Here is a 4,294-nt window from a genome sequence, read left to right as displayed (position 1 = left end):
ACTTTTTCAAAATTATTTTCGAATTCTCCCTCTCTTCTCTTCTTCTATTTATTTATTTAATTACTAACACTTCTCTTCACCTCTCTTCATCTCCAATCACTGCCTCTATCCTCACCCTTGTGATTGGATTCTCCACTTTTATTCCTCTCTTCTTCTACTAACATAAAGGAATCTCTATACTGTGACATAGAGGATTCCTCTTTCTTTTCTTGTTTTATTCTCTTTCATATGAGCAGGAACAAGGACAAAAGCATTCTTGTTCAAGCTGATCCAGAACCTGAAAGGACTCTGAAGAGGAAACTAAGAGAAGATAAATTACAACAATCCAGAAACAACCTTTCAGAAATTTTCGAACAAGAGAAGGAGATGGCAGCCGAAAATAATAATAATGCAAGGAGGATGCTTGGTGACTTTACTAAACCCACGTCCAAATTTGATGGAAGAAGCATCTCTATTCCTGCCATTGGAGCAAACAATTTTGAGCTGAAACCTCAGCTAGTTGCTTTAATGCAACAAAACTGCAAGTTTCATGGACTTCCATCTGAAGATCCTTATCTGTTTTTAACTGAGTTATTGCAGATTTGTGAGACTATAAAGACGAATGGAGTAGATCATGAAGTCTACAGGCTCATGATTTTCCCTTTTGCTGTAAGAGATAGAGCTAGAACATGGTTGGATTCACAACCTAAAGATAGCCTGGACTCCTGGGAAAAGCTGGTCACGGCCTTCTTGGATAAATTCTTTCCTCCTCAAAAGCTGAGCAAGCTTAGAGTGGATGTTCAAACCTTCAAGCAAAAGGATGGTGAATCCCTCTATGAAGCTTGGGAAAGATACAAGCAGTTGACCAAAAGGTGTCCATCTGACATGTTTTCATAATGGACCATATTAGATATATTCTATTATGGTCTATCTGAGTTTTCGAAAATGTCACTGGACCATTCTGTAGGTGGATCCATTCACCTAAAGAAAACGCCTGCAGAAGCTCAAGAACTTATTGACATGGTTGCAAATAACCAGTTCATGTACACTTCTGAGAGGAATTCCATTAATAATGGGACACCTCAGAGGAAGGGAGTTCTTGAAATTGATACTCTGAATGCAATATTGGCTCAGAACAAAGTGTTGACTCAGCAAGTCAACATGATCTCTCAAAGTCTGAATGGATGGCAAAATGCATCCAATAGTACTAAAGAGGCAGCTTCTGAAGAAGCTTATGATCCTGAGAACCCTGCAATGGCAGAGGTTAATTACATGAGTGAACCTTATGGAAACACCTATAACTCATCATGGAGAAATCATCCAAATTTCTCATGGAAGGATCAACAAAAGCCTCAACAAGGCTTTAACAATGGTGGAAGAAATAGGCTCAGTAATAACAAGCCTTTTCCATCATCTTCTCAGCAACAGATAGAAAATTCTGAACAGAGCCCCTCTAATTTAGCAAACTTAGTCTCTGATCTGTCAAAAGCCACTTTAAGTTTCATGAGTGAAACAAGGTCCTCCATTAGAAATCTGGAGGCACAAGTGGGCCAGCTGAGTAAGAAAGTCATTGAAACTCCTGCCAGTATTCTCCCAAGCAATACAGAAGAGAATCCAAAAGGAGATTGCAAGGCCATTGAAGTAATCAATATGGCTGAATGCACAAGGGAGGAGAAGGACGAAAATCCTAGTGTGAAAGACCTCCTAGGACGTCTCTCAAACAAGAAGGAGTTCCCCATTGAGGACCTAAAGGAATCTGAGACTCATATAGAGACCATAGAGATTTCACTTAATCTCCTTCTGCCATTCATGAGCTCTGAAGACTATTCCTCTTCAGAAGAGGATGAAGATGTAACTGGAAAGCAAGTTGCTCAATATCTAGGAGCTATCATGAAGCTGAATGCCAAGTTGTTTGGTAATGAGACTTGGGAAGATGAATCCCCTTTGCTCATTAGTGAACTAGATACATGGATTCAGAAAACTCTACCTCAAAAGAGACAAGACCCTGGTAAATTCTTAATATCCTGTACCATAGGCACCATGATCTTTAACAAGGTTCTGTGTGACCTGGGGTCAGGCATAAATCTTATGCCACTCTCTGTAATGGAGAAAATGGGGATCATTGAGGTACAGCTTGCCTTATTCTCACTTCAATTGGCAGACAAGTCAGTAAGACAAGCTTATGGATTAGTAGAGGACGTGTTAGTAAAGGTTGAAGGCCTTTACATCCCTGCTGATTTCATAATCTTAGACACTAGGAAGGAAGAAGATGAATGCATCATCCTTGAAGACCCTTCCTAGCCACAGCAGAAGCTGTGATTGATGTTAGCAGAAGAGAATTAGTCCTTCAATTGAATGGGGACTACCTTGTGTTTAAAGCTCAAGGACCTTCCTCTGCAACCATGGAGAGGAAGCATGAAAAGCTTCTCTCAGTACAGAGTCAAAAAGAGCCCCCACAGTCAAACTCTAAGTTTGGTGTTGGGAGGCCACAACCAAACTCTAAGTTTGGTGTTGAGAAGCCCCCTTATTCAAACTCTAAGTTTGGTGTTGGGAGGCCCTCATCATGCTCTGAATATCTATGAGGCTCCATGAGAGCCCACTGTCAAGCTAATGACATTAAAGAAGCGCTTGTTGGGAGGCAACCCAATTTTTATATATCTAATTTTAATTTTATTTTATTGTTATTTTGTATTTTATTAGGTTCATGATCATGTGGAGTCACGAAAAAAATACTAAAATTAAAAACAGAATAAAAAATAGCAGAAGAAAAATCACACCCTGGAGGAAGGACTTATTGGCATTTAAACGCCAGTAAGGTGCATCTGGCTGGCGTTCAACGCCAGAACAGAGCATGTTTCTGGCGCTGAATGCCAGAAATAAGCAACATCCTGGCGTTTAAACGCCTGGAATGTGCTTTGAGGAAAGGTGGCGCTGAACGCCAGTAACAAGCATGGAACTGACGTTCAACGCCAGAAACATGCTACACATGGGCGTTGAACGCCCAGAGTGTGCATCACTTCGGCGTTTAAACGCCAGAATGGTGTGCAACGGTATTTTACATGCCTAATTGGTGCAAGGATGTAAATCCTTGACACCTCAGGATCTGTAGACCCCACAGGATCATCTCAGGATCTGTGGACCCCACAGGATCCCCACCTACCCCCACTCACCTTCCTTCCTCATAATCCTATAACACACTTTCCCAAGAACCCTTTACCAATCACTTCAATCTCTTTTCCCCATCACCTCTTCCCCACTCACCTGAGGTTTACAAGCTCATGCTCTTTCCATTTGCTGTGAGGGATAGAGCAAAGTTGTGGCTAAATTCTCAATCCAAGGAGAGCCTGGACACTTGGGATAAGGTAGTCATCACCAGAATCTCGTCCAAATTCTTTTCATCACAGAAGCTGACTAAGCTAAGGGTGGAGGTTCAAAGCTTCAGGCAGAAAGATGGTGAGACTGATGAACGGATTTTTGCTAGTAAAGAATTTCACAAATAATACCTCGTTGCAAGTATAGTTTCTTAACCAACAAAGAATCCTTTCATACAAAAATTTGGTTGTCACAAGTAACAAACCACTAATAAATTGATAACCGAAGTATTTAAATCTCGGGTCGTCTCTCAAGGAATTGCAGGGAAGTGTGCTTATAATTGGTTATGGAAAAGTGTGTTTTGGGGTTTTGGATAGGAAACATGAATTGTAAATTGTAAAAGGAATAAACTAATAACTAGAAAAGCTCTTGGCAAGGTATGAGAACTGGAAGTCCTATCCTAGCTATCCTTATCAATTGTGATGAGAATTGTTCATTGCTCCCACTTAGTCAACCCTCTAATTTTGAAGGAAATTCAAGTGGACGAATTAATTTGGTTCCTCAAGTCCTAGTCAACTCCTAAGGAAAGACTAGCTTTAGTGGAATCCAAATCAATCAGCAACTTTCAATCATCAATCAATAAAGGAGTTTGATAACTCAAGTATCACCAATTACTCAACCAAGGCCAAAAGGATAAAAATCTACTCTAGAATCCAACCAAGCATTTTATCAAACACTTGGAAGGCACAACATAAAAGCATAGAAAAGCAACAAAAGAGAAAAAAATCCAAACAACCAATTGAAAGCATCAATAACATAAATTGAAGAAAGCAATCATAAATCTAAAATACCTCAATTTGCATTAATAAGAAATTGAATCTAACATGAAGTTCATAAACCAAATTGGGGGAAATAAACAAATCAACAAGGGGAACAACTAAACCAAAGTACTATAACAAATAAGAGTAGAAGAGAAACTAAATTAAACTAAGATAGAAATCTG

General features: G+C 39.6%; 1 non-coding gene across 1 annotated transcript; it reads right to left on the bottom strand.

Moving 5' to 3' along the window:
* Positions 1-762: 762 nt before the first annotated feature.
* On the bottom strand, positions 763-866 carry LOC112704845 (small nucleolar RNA R71). The gene has a single exon (XR_003155446.1). It is a non-coding gene; the product is annotated as a small nucleolar RNA R71 (small nucleolar RNA).
* Between the last annotated feature and the right edge of the window lie 3,428 nt (positions 867-4,294).

Source organism: Arachis hypogaea, chromosome 7 (assembly GCF_003086295.3).
Source record: "Arachis hypogaea cultivar Tifrunner chromosome 7, arahy.Tifrunner.gnm2.J5K5, whole genome shotgun sequence".
Classification (NCBI taxonomy): Eukaryota; Viridiplantae; Streptophyta; class Magnoliopsida; order Fabales; family Fabaceae; genus Arachis; species Arachis hypogaea.
The sequence above is the reverse complement of the archived record's forward strand: the minus strand, read 5'-3'. Positions and strand labels throughout refer to the sequence as shown.